The 27914-nt window shown below is 33.3% G+C and overlaps 1 long non-coding RNA gene across 3 annotated transcripts in view; it reads right to left on the bottom strand.

Annotated features, from left to right (window-relative positions):
- Positions 1-27914, bottom strand: part of LOC146997974 (uncharacterized) — a 129166-nt gene that overhangs the window by 83796 nt on the left and 17456 nt on the right. For all 3 annotated transcript variants that reach the window (XR_015039977.1, XR_015039975.1, XR_015039976.1), the window contains exon 2: positions 13508-13565. This is a non-coding gene — a long non-coding RNA (uncharacterized LOC146997974). The remainder of the gene's footprint in view (positions 1-13507; positions 13566-27914) is intronic.

The raw sequence follows: 27914 nt of genomic DNA, 5'->3' as shown, positions 1-27914 counted from the left end.
TTAACTGTTATATAATTATTGGATTATATAACAGTTAACTTAGTTTCCGTTATATAATTTTTATATAAGTTAACTGTCATATAATTATTAATACTGTTAAGTGAATCTAGCGTCAGAGTGTCGCTATGGTAAACAAATACTAGAGTGAATTTTAAAGAATGCATTTATTCTATTGTGGTTTATGCGCTGTCGGCGAAGTAGATTTAATTCAATCCAATAAGTTTAAATGAAATGCAAGAAAAAATGCGTATAATTTAATATTCCGTACAAGGAAGTCATGTGGTGTACACATCAGATTTTTTATTTTGGATTCATCATTGTCAAAATATCCGATTTTAAAATAGATTTAACACACAATTTAAAACGGATTACCTAAATTCGCTTCCAAATCCATTACCTGATTCATTTTCCAGAGTCAATCTTTTCATCTAGTGAGATGATGATTTCTTTTCTTTAGCTCACAGTTACAATTTCTTTTGGATTTTCATATTCTTTTAAAAATCCCAGAAATCAGATCTTTTAATTTAATATTCCTATTGCTAGAAGTCTATTCACTTTAATGTCTTCATATTATAATCTTGAAACAGCATCCAGGCTACACTGCATGTATTTATTCCACCAAATAAAGAAAATTTAAAACTAAAATTTTATCCAACATCTCCCAAATTTTAGGTTTTATCAATAAATATGACGGCAACTTAAAATTAAGTTATTTGCTGCTTGCAAAATTAAAAATATTTATAAAGTAATAGCATCTTCATTAAGTGAACATATATAAGGCAACTTAAACATAAAGAATTTAGTTACAGTTAACTTTAAAGGACAGATAATGATGATTTACAAGGCGAAAAATTTCGTGCGAGTATTTTCTTGTGTGTGTGTGTATTTAATTATGGCAAAGCACTCGATGGCTATCTGCCTAAGGGAAGGAATGCCTTCGTGGAGGACTTTCTAAGGGAAACTGGCTCGTATACACGTTACACATGGGGAAAACCACGAAAACGCCCGTGCATCCAGCCCGTTCGCGGGATTCGAACCTCGGACCGAACTAGCAGTGTTCAGCGACTTTACCGCTCGGCCGCTGGTGGGCTTTGAGTATTTTCTTGAACCTTCAGCTATCGATAAAATAAAAGTTCTTAAAATATGGCAAATTCTGAAATAATATTTACTTTTACAGTTAATAAAATTTTTATTTCTGTTTTGTTTTCTTACTTTTAATTCATTCACAATTTAACTGTTAAATTGAGTATAATAGCTTTCTTTTAGACTGTGAAGAAGTGATTGCACTTTTTTCCTCCTGAATTAATTTAAAGTAAATGCAAATAGCAGTTTTGTTGAAAAGCTGAGGAAGCGTTTTCTATAAACCATTAAATTATTGGAAATAAAGCGCTATGCAGAAAACTGCAAGCGCTTTTGCTGATAAAGAAGCACATAATGTTTAAAAAATATTAACTGCTGAATCAATATAAATAACCAAATTTTGTCAGGTTAGCCAAAAGTTTTTCAGGAAGTTCGCCGTTGGCGATCAAATTCTCCATGTTTTAATATTTTCTATTATTATTTTAAGAATGTTAGTAGCTGGTATTTTATTGTTATGAATTTTTAGACGAGGAAATCCAAATTTACTTTTTAAGAAAAACTGACAGTTCATGGTTGGAAAATCTTCGCTGTTAGATTCATTGACGAATTATCTTTTGTGCAAAAAAAAAAAAAAAATGCCACTTAATAATGAACTTTTATAAAACTGAGCAAATTTAAATTTCAGTGATGGATTTCTTCATTGTTCCTCATCAATTAAACAATAACGAAACAAATTTTATATGCTAACTTACAACAGTGTAGTTGTAAACGTATTAGTTGGATTGTAATACGTCAACGCAGTTTAGACCGGTTTCTTTTAAATTCAGGTATAATGATCTTTTAATGAACCATAGAAAATAGCTCTGCATTTTTTCAGGGTGGGAAAAATCATGTTATATCGAAGCAACGTTAAGCGAGATTTTAACTCTTCTCAAAAATTCCATTCATTATCTTCATTATATCGATGGCTATTTTTTCTTTTAAAAATGCTACGCAAAAATATTTGGAACAATGCCCAAATGTAGCTTAAATAGTTGCTCGAGCATTTCTTGGCATAAATTTTTGATGTTGAACTGAAGCGGAAAAATGTTAGCCGCTAGAATATGTCTTGTTTTCCCATCGATCATTTCTGATGATAAACTATTGTTTATAGTGCTGTTACACTTTTACAGCAACTTCATCTTCATCACAGCGTCGATGCTTAAATTTCAGTCACAAAATTTTATGATATACTCTAGAAGAAAAAGAAAAAGGGCAAAAACATAACTGCTTGTGTGATATGGAAGATACTAGACTTTGATGAGGAAGTTCTCAGGTGTTCTGCAAGCGTTTTATATGTTTTTTGTTTTCTTCAAAGCATTTTATTTTTCATTACTTAGAAAGGCTACTTTCATTTTCTCAAAATATCCGTCCAACAGTGTCATTAATGTCATCTATTTTTTAAAGTGCCAAGAGTAATGTTTATGGGCTTTCTTTTTATCTCGCATGCTATTTACGTTAGAAAAGTCTTTTTATTTTCCTACAAGCTTGTGGGATCTTTTATATTTTACAGAGACTCTTTTACCTGCTTTCACAAACTGACACTGGTGTGACAAATTCTTTGCATTTAATATCCGTTTAAATGCTGGCGTGCAAATTACACTCATGTCCATAAATTCAGTAAAATGCAAAATCAGGCAAAGGAAGAGTTAGAAGCAAAACAAATTTGACTTATTTGTAAAACTTATTTATTAAACAAAAGATAAAGAGCAAAAAAAGATGCTATATGTTTCATATTATTAAAAAAATTAGCGATTTTTTCTCCCTGGAGCAAATTACAAAAAAAACCTATTTACAAAAACCAATATTACATCGTTGGTATGATTATTAATACATTGTATGTCTCCCAGACGATGCAATACAGTCCGTACAACTCCTAGGCATGCTGAGTATCAAATTATCGATCTGATCTTGGAAGATATTACACCACTCAAAAAGCAATGCTCTCCGAAGTTCCGGTAGACATGTAGGAGGAGGTTGACGGGCTGCAACTCGTCGGCCAAGCATGTCCCACACGTGCTCTACTGGATTCAAGTCCGGTGACAATGCTGGCCAGTCCATACGGGTGATATCCTCCGATTGAAGGCATTCGCTTACGATGTTTGCACGGTGAGGACGGGCGTTGTCATCCATAAACACAAATTGTGCACCTATTGCGCTCCGAAAAAAACGTACATGTTGTTCCAGAATGACGTCCCGATAGATTTGGCTTGTCATGGTTCCAATTAGAACATGCAGGTCAGTTCTGGAACCCAGAATAATTCCACCCCAAACGAGCACTCTTGCACCACAGAACCGTTGTCGTTCAATGATGTTTTCTTGGTGGTAACGGGTACCTGGAGCTCTCCATATGAAAGTCCGGCGCGAATCAGACTGCAAGCTAAACAGGCGACAGTGAGTTGCAGTAAGTGGAACGCATCTGACAGATCTACCAGCATATAGACCAATCTGCCCTAAGCGTCTGTACACGGTCTGCCTTGAAATTGTCGTACCAGTGGCTGAATAGAGCTGACGAGATCGGTCTGAGGCTTTGCTCCGCCTGTTTCTTTTGGCAGTAATTGCCAAATACCGGTCCTCATTCGGCGTTGTAACTCTGGGGCGACCTGTGCTGTAACATCTACTCACATTACCATCATCTTGGAATCGTTGGCAAAGCCTGGAGATGACACTCTGGGCAATTCCAAGTTCGTCTGATACTTCCAATTGGGTACGCCCACATTCCAGACGGCCGATAATTCTACCACCTAAAAAATCATCCAAATGCGTCCTTTGTGTCATAACTATTCGGTTATTGCACTGAAATGCTTATAAAGCGCCTGCGAACAATTTTACTTCTTTGCCTGTATTCCTTATATATCACTCTCTTACACTCTCGTCATTGTGACGTACCATCGGTGTCATTTGGTTACTTCCTGAAATTTGCATATGATTCTTGAAGATGTGTGTAGTGATTTTACAGGTGATATATTTATTTTAGAGTTCGATTTCCGCGTGACTCCGAATTATCCTTAATTTATGGACATGAGTGTATTTTAACTTCATATTTAAATTGAGCCTTCATATTCATATTTAAGAATAATAACTACTATAAATAATACAAAATAATTCAATGAAAAAAAATAATTCATTTAATTTACAGTTCTAACTGTTGAAGATCTTCAAGCTAATTCTTCAAGAAACCTTAGGGTGTAATAATGGATGAATTATTGAATCATGCACTCGAGGACTGTCTGATTAAAAGGCGGAATGCTTTCGTAAAGGGCTTCATATTTAGCTTGTGTGTACGTTAAATATGGAAAGAACCACAAACGACAAAAACCGAATCTAAGAGAAAACTACTAATATTACAACTACGTTAGTATTCATGCTGTAATGCCATCGCTGGTTATATGAAGATTTTGTAAAATCCACCCAGTTTTAATCGAGAATATCTCGCCTTCTGGAGAATGAGCTGACTAAGTGATTCGCTTAAACTCTGTATATTCGTTCAGCATCAAAGAATCAATAATCCTCAACTTAATTGTAGGTAGAAATGGCCAAAAAATGTTTAGAATTAACAATGTAAATAACAAAGGAACAAGTCGTGTACAGGGTGAATTCGAAATACGGTTACAACTTTTGAAGTAAATGTTTATGCCTTGTATAAAGGGAAATGACTAATAATTTTTAAAAAAATGAATTAATACTCTCAATTTGAAACTTTAATTATTTTTCTTCAAGTAAGAGTCAAGAGCCGGAATTTATGTCACTATACAAAAGGATAATAAACATCCAGCAGGAAGTTACAATAAGTACAGAAGAAGAATACAATAAGTACAGAAGAAGGTGCAATAAGTACGTTAACGTTTACAATCGCCGATAATGCAACTAATCATTGTCTCAAGGTTTCTTAAACTTTTTCATTCGCGACCCCTTTTTATCTCTGAGATTTTTTCACGACCTCCAGGACCCCATAATATTTACCAAAATTTTGTGGGTCCTCATAAGCATTGCGCAAATCTGACGCACGAGTGTGTGAAACTGACAGTTTTTTCGCACTGTAATATACTACTGCAGTTTTAAATCATTAACTTTAATTTCTAATTTTAAGATATATAACAATGTGCAAATTTTAAACAAGTAACAGAAGAAATGTCAGCGTCACGTGCAAAACAAAGAAAATGAACGTTTCTATTATAAAAAAAATGAGTCGAATTGTTTTTTTTTTTTTTTTTTTTTTTTTTTTTTTTTTTTTTGTTTTGTTTTGTTTTGTTTTGTTTTTGTTTTTGTCTGTATTGTCTTATTTTTATCTATTTTCTACATTGTATAAAAATATTTGGTAATTGTAAAATTATTATAATAAGTTAAAGAAATATCAAAACTGTTAAATTTTTGGGGATACCCTACTGCAGGTCCCGTCCCCCCCCCTTGAGGTTCGCGACCCACGGTTTAACAAATGCTGGTCTAGATCGATGTAGGTAATGATTTTTCTAATAACTTAAAAATTCTAGGAACAATCATGAAGGCATAAGATGAATAAATATGATTTTAAAGCAACACTCTTGCCCTTGATAATAAGAAAATGCAGAAAACATTCAAAACGGAAACCTCGTATTGAAGAACTCTCAGGAGCACTGAACAGGTTCATCAATGAGGATTGGAAGCATTCGAAATAGTGAAAAGTGTGAGACAATAAAGTGAGTCTAGTTAGTATTGCTGTGTATTGTTCTTCAGCTTTGATAATTTGATTTTCCGCTCAAACTAATCTTATTTTTCCTTGCCATAATCCTGCCAATACACGATATGGTTAGATCTGCAGTCTTTTCTCTGATTCATCCATTTCCTGATTCTGCAGAGATTTTCGTTATAATAATCGCAGATGAAGTACAGAATAGAAACCAAAACAACAGGTAGGTCAAAATGTTGCCTAATTGGACATCATAGCAAGCAAGAATAATCCTAGAAAACATTACAACTATTGCATATCAATTGATAGAATAGGGAGATTTTGCATGACGTCACTCCCCTATAGAGAGGGCTTCATACCTTATAGGTACTACATTCAACTCTTCCTTCTCTTCCGCAGGCACCACAATCACAAGTCTCGCATTTTTACTCTGCATTTCAATCCCTGTCATTTCCTGTGGAATAGCCTATATTAATCCGTACAGTGAATGGATTCTAATGAATTTGGATTTATTAGATTTCACAACAAAGCCCATTAAGGCTATCTGCCTAAGAGAAGAAGTAGAGTTTATTTGAACTGATATGATGTAACTTTTTATTATGCTAGCACATATCACCCATAAATACAAGGCACTATCTTTTGACACTCACGTAATAGCTGCTGATATTATAGAAAATCGATCATTTAATGAAAGCAAAAATGTCAAAATATCAGAAGATAAGAGTTTGATATAATGCCAAAATAACATAGAATAAGCCAGTAATAACTGTCTGTAAAAAATGCAGACATCCATAGCGGAGCCGCTGGAGGAAAGCCCCATTGTTTTCAGTTAGTTCTAAGAAATTAGTGGCTTAATGAGGGTAAGAAATATGAAAAATGCAAATGACTGTTAGTCTTTTCAAAGTTAGTTAATTAGCTTAAGCTTATCTACTTGATCTTTTAAGCTAATAATTACTATTAAGGACATTTTAAGTTAACAGTTATTAAGTCTATAAATTTATTGGAAAAGCTCATTATTAAACTTTCAGATAAATGTGTGATATGCTCAACGGTTAGTCTATAAAATAGATCAATGAAATTTGTTTATTTGAAGATCTAAACTAATTCACTGATATGCACCATTAAGGGGTTAGTATTTACGTTACGCAGAGGGAAAACCAGGAAAATTCCCACGCAGTCAGCCATTTCTCTGGGACATGAATCTGCATCAAACTCTCAGTATTCAGTGATTCTACCGCTCAACCGCTAGTGGGCGCTCTATCTAGTGTGTTGCAATAGACGAAATAGCAATTTACTGTTGCCATTTCATCTAAAAAATATCTTTTTTTTTCACTGCCATATTCACAGAGATTACTAGACCAGTTGAAACTGAAATGCTTGTTATTATGATTTACGTGCGTTAAGATGAAATTTTCCTGTTATCTTTACGCATTTTCTCTTTAGCATTTACTTAGATTATGACACAGAATTCTTCTCTATTAGTGCGGAATGAATTAGTCTTTTTGTGAATGTGTAAGTCTCTACATACAAATAGGGACCCGAACTAGCATCAATAAACGGCATAAATACTTTTAACAATTAAAGTAATTTTTATTTGCTCAGTTGTACTTCTTTATTTGATATATTTACGAATGATGATAAAATTATTCTAACCGTATTGGACCTAACATTAAATGGTGTCATTTAATCCGACATTTTTTAAACTGTTTCACAAAAAAAAGACCTACTTATATTCTTGCATTAACAAACTAAACAGGTTTAGTATTAAAGAACTCTACAGCACAATTAAACGGTCTAAAGTTTCTGCAACAGTAAATATTGAAAATTGAAATGATTTTTCACGATATAATTAACATATCGTGTTAGTAGCAACTTTCATTAGATGTAGAAATGTTTATGAAAAATACTAGTAATAAAGTTTATATCAATTAAATTTATAATGAATTTTACCAAATGATATATTACTAAAAGTGACATAAAATTTTAGATATATAAAAATGTATTCATCGGCTCCAAATTGCTTAATATTTTAAATAGTACGACTATAATTTGGAAAATATATTAAAGGCTATATCGAGAGGGAAAATTCTAGAAATCGGTTATTTAACAGGCAGGGATGTAGCTACAGGTAGGGAGGGAGGTGGCGGTTTGCCAATGGCGCCACACTATTTAGAAGTGACATTTTTTACATAAAATTTAATTTTATAAGACTTAATCATTGATCATTCGGGCAGAAAAAAGAAACTGATTATAAATCAAGAATCCCGAGGTGAAAATTGTTTCACATAATTGATTGGAAGACAGAAAGATAGAAATTATTTTTATGCTCCACACAGCATTCGAAAAAATCAAGACAAGAATTCATCAATTTCTGCTACGCCTTTCTTACGGCATCGAAATTTTTTATTAAAAATACAAATGTTATAATCACTATGACTTTAATAATGAAAACTCATCGCTGAAAGAGAATTGCATCAGTTGCTTCTAAGGAAGACGAGATACATACTTGGAAATTAGTCTCTTGGATTTTTTGTAAGTTATTTAAATGTAGTTTCGGTTAATCTTTGAATTATGGTAACTTGGCGATTTTTTGGCGACCAACCCTGCTACAGCAACCTGCAAGTTTTTTGTTGGACGCCATTTTGTTTTCACGAAGTAAAGGCTTTTTTTTTTTACTCAACATTTTTTTCCAGCAATCTGCTAGCCGAATTACGCTTATACTAGAACTTTTATGGAACAAAAATGCTTAATCATGACGAAGATTAGGTGCGAAATTGGGAGAAAGTGCAGAATCGCCCACTGCTTGCCGCGTTTTTAAGAATTGCACATACACGGTATCCATGTACACGTCGACCTATTTTCACTTAAAAAGAACATCTCAGAACTGCACAAAAATGACATTGCGCACACTCTTGACTTTATCCATGTACACTGCTAAAGTCCTAGCTAGTAACCTTTATCGCCTTACCAAAATGTCGCCAAACTACCTGTTACCATATTCCAAAGATTAGCTGTAGTTTCTTCAGAGAGTAATACATGCTCCGAAAAGTACCAAAGGACTACGAACGAATTCCTTTCAGATATCTTGTTATATTTTCTACAAAACAGTAATCAGTGCAGTGGTTTTCAGCATTTTTTTTGCCCCATGCACCCCTTTCACCATTACTAGGATATCACCCCCTTCCTTCCCAAAACTTGAAAAATACATGTACACATTTATTTAGATTTAGACTATTTTATAAATTAAACAAAAAAGTGTATAAAATATTGGCAAATACCAAAACTTCAGTAAAAATAGTTTATTATTATTATTATTATTTATAAACTAAAAGCAAATACTTAACAGCTAAATAAAAGGCTGACTATTTCCTTCCCTAAAACTATGAAATTCCACCTTGGGTTGAATTTCCCCTGAATGAGAACCCTTGAACTAGAATATACTTCTATACTACTAGTGATAATTTTTCTAATAAAGAAGGAAGGGAACAGAATTTTAGGAAATCGAATTAAAGAATAACTTAAAAAATGAAGACAAAGCTTTTCCATTTTCCTGTTTTAGATGCTTACATTATTATTAAACTTTATGGATTTTGTAAAATTTTTATGCATTTTCTAATGTTTAGAAAGACGGCAGATCCTCTCCAGATGGCAAAAACTCCTCTTAACAGGATTATTGTTAACAGGTCCACTGTTAATATATTAACGGCTTAAAGAATTTATTTTGTTGTCAGTGGCACGCTTGCAAACCACATGGATGATAACATAGAATAACATAGCTGGTTAAAAGGTTTGGAAAAATTACGCCAAATACACTTGTTTTAATACGCTGATTAGCTGTCCCTAACCGGAAACTGAGTCCGTGTCCGCTAGTTACTATACCTGGGTATGTGACTATTGAATTATTAAGCTGCATGGAAAAAATGTTTTTATTTTAGTACTTTCGATTCAATTGAGAAGGGACAGGAACCAGAATCCTCTAGATGAGTGGTTCTTAACCTTTTGACGAACGCGTATCATCTAAACAAAAATTGGAAATTTTTAGTACCATCACTCTTGAACAAAGCTCAGATCGCATAAATTTACGAGTGTTAGAGAAAAACTCAATCAGGATATTGAGGTTTTAATTTTTGAATTTAATAGTTACAAATACTTTGCTTCTTTGCGTACCACATTTTGCTCTTGTGTAGTGGTACACGTACCACCGGTTGAGAACCCCTGCTCTAGATGCTACCTGATTGTGCTGATCGTTACGCCAAAACACGACATAAGAGGAATGCTTTTAATATCTTATAATCCTACTTTGAGATGGAAATAAATAAACATGCTTTCCTTTAAAGAAAATTTAAGGGAGAGTTGAGAAACTTCCTAGAACATTTCCTGAATACTAATCTATGCATGCAAAACGAGTATAGTTTTCAAAAGAGCGTTTAAAAGAGAAAAAATCATCTTATGTATAAACCATTATTGTACGTACTGTACTGAACTAGACAAATTCCATAAGTGGGAATATAATTTCTGTAGCGTTCAAAATAAACTTTCTGTTGCAATAAAGATTTAAGCTCTCATTCAGGAAACGTTTCTGTATCTGAGATATATCTCCGAGCATGGAATTGTTTGCTTTATTTTTAAATTCATTTCATTCGTAGATGAATAATTCATATTGAAACATGACAAATATTTTCGTAAACATTTGAAATATTCTCTATCATTTTGAAAAACATTCCTGAACCAAGATGAAAAGAGAACATTTGTTTCCTGTCTGTATCAACAGAAACAAATTCTCTACCATTCAGTACTAAAATTATATTCACCGACATAATAAATGTTCCATTTAAACACAAATTATTGAAGATTATTATGGTTTAAATGGGTAAATTTAAATAATTTTAAAAAATCTGCTGTGGACACTCCACACCTCGCTTGTAAGGCCTATTAAATTATGCACATTTTTTTGCTGCATTTCATTAAAACTTATTTCGCCGAATTTTATTCGAAATATATTTTTCATTCAACCACTTCGCGGCAATGGAAAAATACATAAAACCTCAAAATTAGGTTCTTACTTCGCAGCAAGGAAAAAATACATAAAAACCTTCTAAGTTGCTGTTGGAAGTTCCTCATTTTGTAATTGCTAACTAAGTTGCTGTTGGAAGTGAAGAATCTTAAGAACTGATAAGCGAATAATCGCTTCAGTACGTGTGACAGAAAACAACAAGAACATAGAAGGGTAAACTAACCCTTTATTATTCCAACTAAAGCTTAACAAAACTCCGAGTGTACAATAAAGCCGACACTTAGGCTTGAACTTAAGATACTAAGAATTAATCTAAACTAACCTAATATCTAAACTAAAGAGATGCAGCCGAAGTTATCAAAATTCTAACAGAGTTGGTCTCTTAACCTTAATAGACTGCGAAGCTATCAAGGGCCTAAAGTACGGCCGAGCGCGATAATAGCTTACGAGAGAGTAGCCTAAAAAAGGCGAACACGTGCAGACAGAATGCCTGGTATCTCTCTCCCTAAGACCGAAGAACTTCGCGGTTAAATATCGCTCTTCCTCATTATGTATTCAGACGTGCTCGAAATTTGACTGTTAATAAAATTAACATAATCCTTACATAGCTTCCGACCAGATTTTAAATAGTCGCAAGCTAAAGGTCTTTAAACGACCTTGTTTAAGACTTTAAAGTTTGAAAACTTTCTAACGTTAACCTCACACTTCTAACACTTTCATTAACTAAAGTCACTTCTGTTGTTAGGGCCAACTTTACAACTAAGCTAGACTAAAGATAGAAAATTTTATAGAATTTTACAATTTTCATCTGTTTTTGGATAAACATCAACTTCTTCATTTAATCCGTACATTCAACTGTTTTTAGTCTTGGTCCAAGTTCATCCATAATTTGGATTTTCGAAATGCGATCTGCGCAGCTGGTGCAATCCTGAATCTCACTGGGCAAATTTAAATATAAAATTCCTATTATAGCAATTTTATATGACATAGTGACTCATAAAAAGTGTTTATTTTATGCACAGATTTTCTAAATTAAATCACACCACCAAAGGTTAATGTGAAAATTCGTTGGGGTTGTATATTTTATTATTTAGGATCAAAATAATTTGGAAGCGCCATACAATTTATCTTTTGAACGATGCTTTTGTACACGATTATGATAACTATGAAAAGAATAGCAATTTTTTTTATTCTTATTGTTTCTTGAATAAATAGAACACTTTGAAGCTTGCATAAGGAAAAGTAATAGCAACAACTCTATCATCAGCGTAACAAGGCAGGAACGTGCTGTGGTCGGCTCTGAAACTGGAGAAGTCGTTGCCATACAAAATGTAAAATATCGGCGCCAAGCTAGAGCCTTGCGGAACGCCCGCAGACCTAGATGCCAAACGCGCTCAAAAAGAATTTCCGCCAACTCCCTACACAACTTTGTACAAAAGAACAAGTTTCTTTTCGATTTTTTCTCCCAATAAATAGGCATCAGATACCAGATAGTTCTTGGAGGAAGGGATGATCAGATACGATCCTAACATAAATTAAGCATCGCAAAAAACACATACTTTACAGCATATTAAAAATATGCTTTGAGCAAAGTTTATCTTAACAACAAAGACACAAAAATCATAGCAAAACTTATATCGTAGACTACTTTATACGTATTTTACAACGCACCTTGGAAATGTATATATATATATATATATATATATATATAACATATTTCTCTAATATAAGAAAGCCTGGTTCTGATTACAAATAATAGTGCAAGCCAGGTTCCCACTCATCCTTTTCACTTACTATTTTCCTGTCCTGAAACCCAGTAGAAGCATTCTTTAAAAATTAACTTGATTCTTGCCACTGTAGTAGATCTGGATCACTAGTACAACTTCAAGGCGGCCCTGAATGCGCCATCCTTAATTTTATGAAGAAAAATAATTCTCCCTCACCCTCTACCATTGCTTTGGTTTAGCAAAAACTGTAAAATTTTAGAGCTGTTATTCAAATATATTGTTATGCTGATAAAATTAACCCCAGGATTTAAGAGTTAATTATATGATTCTTCTACTCAGTTTCATTTATATTTTCTTAATGAATTTAGATGCTTTTTTAAAACCAGTATTCTTAAATTCGTTTTCCATTAAACGCATATAGCATACCCTTTCCTAATGACCATCTCCCTAAGAATACCGTTGTTTCTCAAAGTGGTCATCATTTCTAAAGCATTAATACAAATCGGTATTGAATTTTAACCTCTCTAAAATGACCACTTCCACAAAAGACTAAACTCATTTGCAAACCTGGATGTTTTTATTAGAGAAAAATCACTGTATTTTAAAAATAGATTTAATAAAATTTTGAATATGGTGTAATTTTTTCTTATTTTTCTTATTTAAGGGTTTCGAGATATTCAAGAACCTTTTAACTTTCGGCTTCGAAAATATTTAGTACTCATTTCACGGCTGTTGGAAAGTTAGTAAGAGAAATGTTTATATTAATGCTTAGTTAATTCACTTTAAGCAATCAAGGAATGACTCATAAAGTAATTCAAAACGCAGAAAATGCAAACACATAGATAAAGAAAAAGAAACTTCTTGCAAAATAATTAATTAAAATCTTTTGTAACAAAGACGCATGCTGAAGCTCATGACATATAAATATATAAAACACAAAAAGTTTTATATTGTAGAATGGTAAAAGAGAATTGAACTTACGTTACAGTTGGTCGGGTCAGATATAAAATTCGTCTGTTGTATCTTCTGGTGTTTCTTCCTGCGTTGAAAGAAAGAACATGAATAAGTCATGAGGTGAAGATGAAAAACTGCAGTCGTTATAAATTATTCCATTGTTCATACTGATGGCGAAAAACTGAAGGGTGGGTTTTAATTTTATCCCTTACATTTTTACACAAAGTGCAAAAGAAATGAAATTACAGCGCTCATAAATTATTCTATTAAGTTGACGACAAAAATGTCAGGGATTCTTATTCTAATTTTATTCAAAGAATGTCAGAAATAACTCCATCAATATCTTAAAGAATATCCAATCATCTATAATACAGCGACTAGAATTCCTTAGGACCTTAGAAGACTTACTGTGGATTAGATATTTTGTCCTTCTAGGATGAATAATTTAGTGTGATACTTCAAAATTGAATGAGATCGGGATTCAATGCTTTCAGTATAAGCAATTAATTATTTGTATTAATTATCGACTGTATATTATAAAAGTACTTCGCATAAGTTTTCAATGTATGGCTTCATTTATTTATGCCAAGTATGGATAAACATTATGCATAAATTTCATTTATGTGCCAAAATATATACTACCTTGATTCTTAAATAAGGTTCACTTTGTAAATATTAGCCAGAATTTTTTATTTTTGCGTATAATTATAATTTGAAAGAGAAATCACATCACAAAACGCTTCATAACAATCAATAGTTTAACATTTTAAATTACATTACGTGTAAAGAATTTTAATCTCTTTTAAACTATGCACCAAACACTAATCATCGAAGTAACAAATAAAAAGGCAAACAATTCCTCGTTATGTAGCCAATCTATTTTAAAGTACGTAATAATTATCGGAACTGTAGAATATACAAGTACATTGATAGCATGTTATTTTGTTGATGTATATGAGATTTGCTGAACGGCTTTGTTAAACAACAAACTGAAGTCAATGTATGTATAATTTTATCTTGAACCGTCTGGATGTATCTAATGTTATAATCTAATAAATTATAATTATACAGTTATAATCTAATAAATTAATTCAATTATTTAATATTAATCTACGTATGTTCGTTCTCATATTATTTTGGTGGAAAAACTAAGCTGTTATTTCTTATTCAAAACTTCTGGAAAAAGATGACACTTCTTTTCAAATAATTTTGATATCTTGAATAAAAGTTTCTCTGCAGCGCACGGTATCTATATCAATTTGTTTTGTTTTTTCAGAGGACAGCATATGGATTAGGAAGCAAAGAAAAATCTAGTTTTATTTATTTATTTATTTAGATATTCCTTTTTTTTTTTTTTTTTTTTTTTTTTTTTTTTTTCCTCAATCAAATAAAAGTAACGCTGCGTTACTGGAAAACTACTAAAGTTCTCCTTTGCAATTAGTTCCTAGCCCACCAGCGGCCGAGCGGTAAAATCGCTGAACACTGGTAGCTCGGTCCGAGGTTCGAATCCCGCGAACGGGCTGGCTGCATGGGCGTTTTCGTGGTTTTTCCGATGTGTAACGTGTATACGAGCCAGTTTCCATTAGAAAGTCCTCCACGAAGGCATCTCTCTCCTTAGGCAGATAGCCCTAGTGTGCTTTGCCGTATTCTCAATAAACCAAACCAAAACCAATTAATTCCTAGCCTACTAGCGGCCGAGCGGTAAAGTCGCTAAATACTGGTAGTTCGGTCTAGGGTTCGAACCCTGACGAACAGGTTGGATGCATGAACGTTTCGGTGGTTTTTCCCGTGTATAACGAGTAAACGAGCCAGTTCCCTTAGAAAGTTCTCCACAAAGACATTCCACCCTTTTAGGCAGATAGCCTGCGTGTGCTTTGCCATATTCAAATAAACGAAACTAAACTGATAAATTCCTTTTAAAATTAGCTAACACCTATAACCAAGAGATGAGAGAGAGAGAGAGAAGAAACCGGAACAAAATGCTTGGCTGTCTATCTGAGGATAAGGGTGTACATTGTGCAAAAACTTGACATCTTTAGGATCATATTTTCATGAATATAGCCGAAGAGCAACAAGAGGTATTTATAGGTATATGTTATAGGTTATTCTTGTTCAATTCATGTATTCAGCACCCTGAATATAGATGAATAAAACACAGAAGAACAGATAGAAATAATGAAGAATAATGAAGGCTTTTATCAGTCTAAAACTATTTTTGATGCAACGGCTCAAGAATAGCGTTAAAAGAATGTAGAAGGTAAAATGAAAATAAATTGTATGGGTGATAACTATAACGTGTAGGCAAACTGTTAGATTACAGAGGTGAATAAACTGACTGATGACGTTTCTTCAGGTCATCGAAACACTGTTTATAAGCGTTGGAACTAAGCATTCGCAAAATACGCGTAAGATTTGATTTAATATCCCAGATGTCTGCTGCCTGTCCTTTCATAGCTATCTTCTGAAAAAAGGAAAAAAATCAGCATGCGATAAATCGAAAAAATATGGCTTGTGATTTATCATTGTAGTTACATGCGTAGTAAAATGTTGTATAGCCAATGCTGTATACGACCTAACATTATCTTGTAAAAGAAACCATTGCCCGGGATCAAAAGTTTCCTTCCTAACTCGCCTTATCCTGTTTCTTTATCGAAAAAGCATCTTCTTGTAAAAATAATCATTAATTGATTTTCAGAGACGAATTGACGGTCAATAAGTTCTGAGTAATAAAAAAATGCAATCAGCATCACCTTAATCTTTGATTTCGACATTCCTGTTCTTTTTGTGTGGTGGGGAGGGGGGGGGGAAAGGCGGCTCTTTTCACTATGCGCACTTTGTCCTGGATAATATTGCAGATACCAGGTCTCACCTTTTGCTATGATATATTTTAAGAAATTGTTGCCCTGTCTCGCAGTAGAAAGCAAAACACTTCACAGAAAGCTTTTGTGATTTCTTTTTCCTGTTTTCTCAAAATGCGAGGCGAAAATCGTTTTCACAAACGTTCTTCATTTTCATAAATTAGAGCCTTTTCTGCTTATCCTAACCTCGTCTGAAATTTGCTGAGTTGTTAAACGTCTATCGGCTTTTATTAAAAGAACGAATTTTCTCTACATTTTCATCATTCATGAAGTTGAAGGGCGCCCTTTCTTTGGTTTATCTTCAACACTTTCGTGCCCATATTTAAAGCGGTTGTACTGCTCATACAATTCTGTTCTTGATAAAAGGCATCACCATATATTGTTCGAATCATCTTTAACATTTCCTCAGCAGATTTACCTAATTTGTAACAAAATTTAAAGTTATAACATTGATCCATCTAAAAGCATTTTTTTTTTCCGATGAATGTAAATGAAAATGGCTCCTGCGTTTTTTAAATGGCAAAATAATCAATTTAAACTGGCTTTAACAAGAGTTGAGATATTACGCTTTCTAAACACGCATTTATACTTTTACTTTTTTTATATTATCTTCTGGTCTTTTAATTTATCCGCTTAGTTTATGAGCTCACCTTGTTCTTTCAACTGTGCTACTCGATTCATATTCATACTCACAATCTTGAACTGATGACCTCATGCTGAAGATTTCTTCTTTGCTTTGCCAAACGTTATTTTCCTGAGACCTTACATATTCTTTTAAAATCTCATAAATCAGATTTTTCAATTGAACTCTCTGTTAATTGTTTTCAAATGCCTGATTGTATAATCTTGGAATTGCATCCAAACCACACTGTATGTTTAGGTTAAAATAATACGCCAAATAACGATTATTGGAGAAGTCAAACAACAAGAATGAGAGTAATATTCGTAAATTTTGCAGGACTAGTTCCGATATCATTCCTTTCTTTCCATCAATTAGTTATCAAATTGCATGTATTTCACAGAAATTTAACTTTCGTGTGGTTTTTTCTCCTATTAATTTAATTCCCTGTTATATACTTACAGACCTCATTCCGAATATGAATTCCAGGGGTATTTACAGGATTCCTTGCTAGTGTGGTTCACTTTGGTTAAACTACGCGAGCACTACAATTTCGCATTAAAAACTATGAAGGATATGTTAGGAGAAAGGAAACACAGAAATCCTCTGTTGCCTATCACTGTTAGTCCGAAAATAACACTTTCCAGTTTCTGGATCTTTTATTCAATAAGCATCCTCCATTGGTGAATTATATTTTCTAGAGGCGTTTCACATTCAAACAAATCATTCTGTTCTAATTACCGACACTAATTCCACTCCATCTTTACCTTCAGCCTTTAAAGAAATTATTTTTTAGTTTTCTTGTTTCATCAATAGATGGAGCCAGTAGCTTAACTTCCGTCCAGCTATTCTTATCTTGTCTTATCACCATATCTTATCTCGTTCATTTGCACTTAGGTAGCTGACGTAGATGATTCTGTAAATAGAATTCTTATAAACTCCTAAAATGACAGTTTGCCTTTTGATGTGTTGAGTTGAGAATTTTTTAACCTCTTGGTTAATAATGTTGGGTGAAAGCCCTTTATCAGTAGCAACTACTGTTTTTAGGTAATTTAGTTCTTGATCAAGAGCCAGTCTGGAGGATCAAACTTGAAGTTACAGAAAACAAAGGAATAAAATGAAGCTAACTTCTGTTTAATCGGATGACATGATTTGAAGTGTGGTGAAAAGCAAACCAATGAAAGTTTACGGTAAACAATAATACTGAAGTTGGACATGTTATGTGGGATTAAAATGTCGAGAAACGGAAGAGAATTGCATGTCTCAAGTTCAAAAGTAAACTGAATAGCAAAATCAATGGAATTCATTATTGAAAGAACTTTATTTAAATCATCTTTATTACCGACAAACAAGGTAACGTATCGTCTACGTAGCAGAACCATACCGAAAAGTTTAAAGTTTTAAATAATTTTGCTTCTTAATAATGCATGTAGATATCAACAGGGATGGGAATGAGAGGGTTTCCCATGGCTAATCCTACAGTTTTCTTGTAATACTTACAAGCAAAAACATCAAATATTACTTATAAGCAAAATTTATAGATATTACTCTGATTCTTGTTGTTTGACTCCTCCAATAACCCCACTGTATGTGTTTAGACCTAGAAATCAATTATAGTTTAAGAATAAAAGTCTTGATTAATTTTTTGACTTTCCAGTTAATTTAACTGAAACCGAATCCTTAAAAATCATTACGACAGCATTCGTCGGTCATAGATATAAATTATCAATTAGAGAAGAGTTTCAAATAAGGTAATTTTTTTCAAAAAGCAATCTTATTCACAAATTTTTGCAGATGACATATTCTAGAAAAAGTTGCAAAACTTCTAGTTTGTTACATCGCTAGTTCATAAGTTAACAACCTTGGCGACAGTATTAGGCACTCCCATATTTTAAACATAACTATGCAAGTAGTACTCAGGTACAAAACTGTTTATGAGCAAACAATTATGACTTTCTCTTATACGTTATAACAATTTTTAAAAATTAAAGTAAACAAATAAGTCAACTTTTGATGTATTTTTATCATTTTCTTTAAAAAAACGAGTTTTTTTTAATAGTGTCAAGTTCATTTATTTTAGTGGAAGTTTCGCAATCGTGTTGTGCTGGCTAATTGATAATTTTGAGAATTAAAGTGGTTCTTAAAAGAAAAGTCAAAGCGTTAAGAATTTAATATTGTATCAAAAGCAAGAAGAACTTCAGTTTGAGATTTCCAAAAAATGTTGCATGTTCATGTGAGCTATGCAATTTACTTCGAAACGTTTTAAGAAAATAAGTTCGCATTTAAATAGAAAAGAAGCTATGCGGGAAAAAGTAACATCGACACGTGACGATCGAATTTTGTTTCAAAAATCAATAAGAAATCGGAGAAAAAATTCTCGTGAGCTTGCTGCAGAGCTGTTGGAGAAAATTGAGCTACCAAATTATTGTAAAAACTTTAAAAAGGAGATTTGTAGCAGCTGGTCGGAAGAGTTGTAAAGCTAGAAAGAAACCTCGATTCTAAAAAAAAAAAAAAGAAAAAAAAGAAAAAGAAAATTTAGATTATGATGATTATGGTAAAATTTAGGTTATTATGCCGTACAAATGATTTGCAAAGGAAAAATGATCAAATATTTTTTTCTAATGAATAAAACTTTCAGGAAAGCCTTATATCCAAATTGTTTTTGGTTATAAACTAAAGTAGTATTAGTTCCATAACATTAACATTCCTTTCCTTTAACATTTAAATGTTTGGTGCACCCAGTGCATCCTACTTGAAATGAAGAAAAGGTAAAGAATATGTGGTGTAGTGGCCGAAACCGCTACACAAACCCCGGATTGTACTACAGGGTTGAATTGAACTTCAAACTCAAGTTTTAACAATAACACGAATTTCAATAGGATGAAAACCTTAACATTTGCATATCTTGACAGTATGGGACTTGGATATATACACGCACTACGCTCTATTCCACCATATTATACACGAGGAATGATCGTTCTAGCCGGCCAACATGCCGATAGCTTCAAACAGGAAAGATTGCCTCCCCTTATGCTTTACTTTCGTTACAGGCATCAACTTCTAAGAGTTTAAACCTGATCGATCTATGTTGCCGTATCAAGAACGGCCGTTCGCGGTTGTGAGTAAAATAAGGACATATAAATTTACATGTCACCACCCGAAGGCGAAAAACACAAATATGCAGAGCATACGATCTATGTGAGGTGTTAAACGTTGGAAGGTCTTTTGCATTAGCAGACCGTCGTGGTAGGTGCAAGGTAGTCATTCGAAGTCCAATCGGGGTCCAAGTTCTTCGATCAGCAACTTAATCATCTGATTTTGCAATCTTCATTAGCGTCATCGCAGCTTGGAAACCTGCTGATAATTTTTCTGCTGTCGTCTTTGCCGATTTTATTTTTTCTATTTGCGAAATAAATAATTTTAAGGAAACTATTAACTTTCCGGTTATTAAGCCAGTCCAAAGCTTCTCTTGCATCTGCTGGGGGTGCTTCAGTTTCTTCTGCAGTTTCTCGCTGTAAAGAGGTTTGGTGGCGTTTTCATGATTTCTGTCTACTTCAGCTTGAATATGTTTTGGGAAGTCTGCTTTTTTAGGCGGTGAAATCGTCTTTCGCAGGATCCTTCTTTCAAATTTCTTCTTATACTCCCCGCAACCACGATAACTGCAAACGTGTTTTTCTTGGCAAAAAATGCACGTTGGTTCTGCGTCTGGTTTCAGGTTACACTGGTTGCTTCTGTGGTTGTTTCCATATTTGCAGTACCTTTCTGCATTGGTGCATAACTGCTGCGTGTGTGTCCCCACTTTTGGCATCTATAACACTGAATAGGTCGCTTTTTCGGTGCAAACCTTTCTATTCTGATGTTTACACTAAGCATACAGTTCAGGTTGTGTATGGCATATCCTGATTCCGTTTTCTCAAGCTCCAGCAAGAAGATGGGCAGTTTTTCTGAATTATTTTTCTTACTTCTTTGGAACTGTTTTACTTTCAACATCGGGAACTTCCTCCTTTCTAGATCCTTGAATATCGCTTCTTCAGTTATATTATTCGGGATGTTCTTCAGCACTACTTTCAGTAGTTTTTCCGCATTCAATTGGAAGGTATGGAATGGTATGTTCCTTTCTTTCAGCAGTTTTGTAGCATTCCTCTAATCATCTATGGTCTTCACATTAACGAAGATTATTTTGCCTTTGTATCAGCTAGGAATTCCTTCTCGCATGCTTGTCGCAGTAGTTCCTCAACTTTCAACCAATCACTTGTATTGCTTTGAAGTACAATTGGTGGAGGTGTCTCCTGCTGGACTGCTCCTTCTCATTTACCTTATCGAGTGACTGGAATCTGTTACTGTTCGCAATTTCCATCGGTTTTGGCTTCTCATGAATTTTTACTGTCTTTTAAGGAGATGTCCATGGTCCATCCCTTTCTATCGGTTCTGCAGGATTTTCTTTGGTAGGTTTTCCTTCTGTGCGAGCCTTTTTAGCACCTTTTCCTCCATCTATGTTTCCGCATGTTTTTAACGTAGAAACCGCTTCATCAAATTCCATATCTCTGATAATTCCTTTAATGAACGTGATTCGGCTTTCATCAGTTTCTTGACTCAGCTGTTCTAACATTTCTTCCGATTTGGTTTTCTGCGCCTTTTTCCCTTTTCTTTTTTCGGCTTCGGGCTTCTCAAGAACTCTTCTCTTATAGAATTAACCGGTTGATTGTCCCCTCTTCTCAGGAAACCACCTCATATATTTCCCTGTGTTTACTTGAGCTGAACTCCAAGGGGGAAGATTCTTTCACTCATACATAACAAAGTGCCCATCTCCTGACTCTGATGAAAAGACTCTTTGTCTCTTTGTCCACTGGAGCGACCTTCCGACAGACCAAGCCCACGAAATTCGTTGTGGCAGGGAGGGCAATATTGCGCCTATCGTTGGCAACAGCCTTGAGCATCATACAGGTGATAGTACGATGTCGCTCCATCCCCCAATTTTGATGGTGAGTTCCGCCATTAATTTTGATGGTCCGGAAGTCTCCTAGCCCTCTTCCCCTACCACCAACCTCTAGAGAGGACTTTCGGCTCGCCATGTATTTAGAATGCTGCCATGCTGTAAAGCCATTAGACATTTACAAGCATCCATGCTTTTTTCGGGATCAAAACCGGGCCATTTGATACCGTAGTAGGCTCCCCTAACCACTCTACCAGCACTGTAAAGCAATGGAGTAGGCAATATTGTGATCTGGGGCTGCTTGGTGGCCAATAATATGAACAAAAAGTTCGCTTGTGAAGGTCACTTGAATAAACAAAAATGCATAATGTTCTTGAAACGACTCTAAAACCGTCTTTTTATAAATTATTTAACTTTCAGTGACTTATTTGGGGATGCAAGCATGAATTGCGTCAAATTTTAACAAGATATCGTACCATAAATCGGTGACTTCAGTGCAGTGTATTCTTAATAATAATATCGATATTTTAGATTAACCACCACAATACCCTTATGTCACCCCAAAGAACATGTTGGAGATCTTTAGAAGAAAAAACTATCCAAAGTTTTCCGTAAAAATGCTCTCGATCAAGTTTGGAATGCTATAAATCTGAAAGAGAGTCGTAAACTAGTGGCTAGTATACCGAGTAGAGTAGGTGCTGCAGTTAAAACTAAAAGTGGAAACATCAAATATTAAAATTTAAATACATATTGCTTGCATTCAATAATAAAAAGTTTGGTTTTTATTTACCTTAGAGCTTTTATTTAAATAAATGAATATTTTAAGTTGCTTAATACTTTTAGCAAAAACTCTATTGGCATAAATTAAAAATAAAAATTATTTGTAGTGAATGATTCTTTTATTTGATAATTAGGTTATGATTCTGAAGTCATGAAACTGCGTGAGGATATTAAGGTGCTTTTGTGTCTGAAAATTTGCAAATTACTTGTGTGAAAACGCTTTTGATATTTCAGATTTTCAAAATCAATAAAATAATTTTAATTCACAACTAAATCACAAAGAAATATAGCCGAATGTTATTAAATGGAAAGAAAACGGATCTCGTATTATCCTAGTTTATTTTTAATAGATCTCTCAAACAAGGATACAAAAGCTATTTTCCGGCTTTGAAAATCTGAAAAATTCTAAACTTAAGTATCTCGATCAACTTTTGCAGTAAAGTAATGAAACTTCTTTTAATTTACTTTTTAAAATGAGAATAAAATGTTAATAAACATAACTATATGAACAAGGAACAAAAGTTACATTTCTTAATTTTTGCAAAACTGGTGTTTTAATTTTAAAAGTACTATAATACAAACATTTGCATCACTTAAACAATTTTTGTAATTTAACTGCGTGTATGTGACCAATAGTTGAGAGAAAAAATTTTACGTAAAGACTTTTATATATTTTCTGTATACATGGTAACATAAGTAAAACGTAAAAAATTTTATCGTAATTAACTTCAAAGAAGAGACTGCAATGTTCTTCAAGACAAAACTTGGCTGTAGTTTTTGCGTGATCTAAGATTATCGGAAAAAAAAAATTTTCATTTTTCCTGCTTCCAAAAAATACCTAATGTCTCTACAATCTATAGGGGCTTGGTTATTTAAAGCTTTCTTTTCGAGTGTGTAGACTCACCTGTCATGTTCTCTAAAACAATTTAAAGTACAAATAAGTCCAGATTGCAATTTTGTTGAAAAATTGAGGAAAGGTTTCTTTAAAACATTGACATTGTTGGAAATATAGTATACCTTTGTTCTTTTTTAAATGCATAGTGCTAAAAAACGTTAACTGATAAATAAATGTAAATAGAAAATTGAAAATTTACAAATCTTATTATATTTGGCAGTGCAGTGCTGTTTTAGGAATAAACCAAATTTTAGAATTGCCCTAAATTTTGTTAAAAGTTCATTATTAACAATTAGAAACTCCATATTTAATAAATTTATATATTTTGTGGAGATTCCTTATAGAATAATAACAGCTAATTTTATTTATGTTTACATGAGTAGATTCATATATACTTCTGAGATTTCAAGGGTGAGAGATCTTAATATTTGTGAGTTCAAACTTAAGGATATCATAGCTTTTTCATGCACAGCATTTGCCGTATTACAAAGAAGATGTTAACTCAGAAAAAGAATAGGGCAGACCTTTTTCTGTTATAAAATATGAAAACCTATGAGAAATATATGGTAAGTCTAACATTAATATTTTAATTAAATCCTGTCTCAAATAGCCATTCATTTGAAACTTCTGAAAACTCATCATTTTTAGAGTACCTATTTAACTAAAAATAATTTTTCAAAATGATTTTTCGATTATCCGTGATGAACTAGTACAGATAGTTCTAGTAGTGAACTAGTACAGATAATCGACAATTCAATGTAAATCGTAAAATCAGCATTTATCTTCGAAAATGCATTTGAAAATATCAAACATTTAGAATAATATTAAAAAGATGTAGAATACCTAAATGTCATATATAAGCCTGATTTCATTTTAAACAAAACTGCGTCAAATGAATAATTAATGCTAAAATTAAAATCAATTAAATATAATTTTAAAAGTTTGGAATCATCTCATCATCACAGTGTATCAAATTTAGAACTAGGGATAGAAATGAAAACTAAAATTGCTTGATTACTTTTAAGATATAAAATCCAAACGCAGACTAATAATATGTCACACATCTAAAACTATCGAAATCTGCTTTCTCTATAAAATAAATGCAAGCAAGCAAGCATTTTCTCTATAAAATAAATACGTCAAATGTGAAAAAGGATCAATGTTTATTTTCTATTTACGCTTAGAACCTCGTGAGTTAATTTTCCATTATGTATGCTCACATTGTAACTCATCTTTCGTTTGTGCAAGGGTAATCGTTACATTTCATGAGAATATTAATTTCCGATAATGTTAAGAAAATCTGTCAAAAACATCTGCAATTGATTTCTCAACAATATCAATTACTTCAGTGCCTATCCGTTTACAGCATTTATTACTTACAAAATTAATTTTTATCGTTTTACTTCTCTTCACTTTCATTCAATGTTTCGTTACCCTTTTATGTTATTCATACGTTCCTGATAAAGAGTTCGAAAAACGCAGAGCAATGTAAGAAACTTACTTTTCTGACCCGCATCAGTCTAAAAGTAAATTTTCTGTACTTTTAAAGTTCAAATGACGTGTTCTTTCCCCCCTTCCCGTTTATAAATGAAAAATTTTGAGGTCAATCAGTGGTTTTTTTTTTTTTTTTTTTTTTTTTTTTGTTTTGTTTTGTTTTGTTTTGTTTTTTTGGAGGGGGGCTATTTGATTAAGGCAAAGCACTCGAGGGCTATCTGTCTAAGGGAAGGAATGCCTTCGTGGAGGACTTTCTAAAGGCTCGTTAACTGTCCTTTCCCAGCAAACTTCCAGCCCACCAGTGGCTGAGCGGTAAAGACGCTGAACACTGGTAGTTCGGTCCGAGGTTCGAATCCCGCGAACGGGTTGGCTGCATGGGCGTTTTCGTGGTTTTCCCCATGTGTAACGTGTATACGAGCCAGGTTCTCTTAGGAAGTCCTTCACGAAGGCATCCCTTCCCTTAGATAGCCCTAGTGTGCTTTGCCATAATTAAATAATCCAATCCAATCCCAGGAATCTTACTAACTGCCCTCTTTATGAAGACAGACGAAGTCTCCAAAGAGAGGACTGTAAGATGGTTTAAAATGTAATCACTTGCTCTTTTCCATCTTGGATCGTTTTTGAAAAGAACTCTAAAATGAGTTATTTATTAATAATTTGATTTACCTTCTCCTTGAAGTATAAATCTGGTAATATAATAATGTAGCAACGCAACGCACGTGCTCCTAAGCTCTGTATCAGCGTTATTAACACCAATCCTGAATGTTATTTCGCTGAAAGTTGCAATAAGTTTATTTATTGCAATTTATTGCATTGTTAAGTATTATTGGTAGTTATTATTTTGTTCTTGCTATCTTTCAGAGCGTTTCGAGATTATCTTTCAGTTTGGGTCTGTGAAGTGTGGGAAGAAATGGTAGAAAAATGTTGAAGATGAAAATGAAGAAGAGAACATGACAACGTTCACCGATAATTGAAAAGTTTTATAGAAAGTTAAAGCACTTTTCTATGAATAAATAAAATGGATACGATGTAGAACATAAATATTTTTTTAAGTCTCGAAAATTCTGTATCTTCAGTTGATGCAAAATTTATCCAAGGAGGACAGTGTACCACATTCCTGTTAAAAAGCAGTTGTTTGGTGTAGGGCACTCAGTTTGAAAGTAAAAGATGTTTATTTATGTGCAATATGTCATTTATTTGCATTGTTATCCAGTTTAACCCTTTTTCCACATTCGTTGTTTTGGCAGATCGAGGTTCCGTTGTGCGTGATTGTAAAACATTGGACGTCTGTCTAGAACAAAACTGGTTTTCCGAGATTCCACAATCAAGTGAAATCAGGCGACCTGGGTGCCTATGTCTGTGATCCAATGCGTAAAATCCACCTTTAGGGAGAAATGGGGACTGGATTATGACCAGCCGTTACCGCAGTATAGGAGTTGCCTAGTCTAGAACATAAACTCTTGGACTCTTGGTCGTGGCGAAACAGTTTTGCTTTGTTTCCATTAATTTATTTTTCTGATTTGTAACTAAAAAGATAAGCAGTGTTTATTCGAATGAAATAATGTTAATAAAAAATAATAATGAATAACGTAAATGAAAAATGTTTATTTATTTGCTTATTCATCGAAAATAAACAAAAAAAATTCTATTGTCTTTACATAAAAAGGGCCTCTTAGTCTGTTTATGGAAGTATGTAAAAATTACCGAAACTTAAAAAAATCAGCAAACTGCACTAAATGCTTTCTTTAAATTGGTCGCCACTTAATAATTTAGTTCAGTGCAGTCTTGTCAGAAAACGAAGAGCAGATTGTGATTAAGCAAGCCTGTAGTTTTAGGTAGAACACTTTTGCAGAGGCCTAATCAGTCTCAACGCTAAGAACTAAAAAAAAATTTAATTTGAGTCGAATCTTGAATTAGTGGCAGAATATAAAATTATTCTTTTCTATTCCATCAGAATAGCATCCAGTTAGGTTTATTTTTTTATTTTATTTCATTTTTTTTATTGTTGTAAAAACTGTTTGCAAAAACTGTCCGTTGTAGTACTTATAATTTAACTGTCCTTTCTTTAAAGCAAACTACAGTTTATGAAGCCCGTCGAAGTGTCCAAAGAGAGGACTGTAAGATGGTATAAAATGTAATAGTTCGCCCTCAGCCCCTCAGTAGCCATCTTCATTACCTTACAAGGGAAAAGTAGGATTATGGGGAAGTATGGGATGACTTTGAAGCCCTAAAATTTTGAGGTTCGGGACTTTTGGATGTAGGCAGTAATTAGACATTGTGAAAAGGTAATTATTATCGGATTATAATGGTGTAAAATGGTGACTCTCAAACAATGTGGAGAAAAATTCTGCAGCTATGTTGCGAAAGAACTAGACGTGTGAATGGCAAGTAAGAGGTATTATAAAACAAGTGCCGCGAACTTGGGACAAATATAATGTTCCAGGAACAAAACAAAACAAAAAAAAAAAAAAAAAAAGATAAAGAACCACTGCTACTAGAACAGTGATGGATGAAATAATCAAGTTGCATTTTGTGTGTTTGAGAAACTTGCTAGTAATATTGATTGGCTGGATATTTATAGAATCTATAAATATTAAGCCTGATAACTAATAATAAGCTAGTGATGTATTCAATAAAACAGATCTGTTCATTAAAATCTTTCGGTATAATATTCTAATTTTTAGTTATAATATTTACAATATTCGTTCATTTAAATCTTTCGCTATAATTTTCGCATGTAACAAAGAAATTGTGAGCATTATTTCTTCTAAATGATATATTTTTAAGTATTAAAATTATACTTCTACACATTGATACACTGAGTCGAAGAGTGGCCGATAGTAATTATCTGGCCT

This window comes from Stegodyphus dumicola, chromosome 3, assembly GCF_044657685.1.
Source record: "Stegodyphus dumicola isolate Sdum_Otavi_A_Nest chromosome 3, ASM4465768v1".
In the NCBI taxonomy this organism is placed as follows: Eukaryota; Metazoa; Arthropoda; class Arachnida; order Araneae; family Eresidae; genus Stegodyphus; species Stegodyphus dumicola.
The sequence above is the reverse complement of the archived record's forward strand: the minus strand, read 5'-3'. Positions and strand labels throughout refer to the sequence as shown.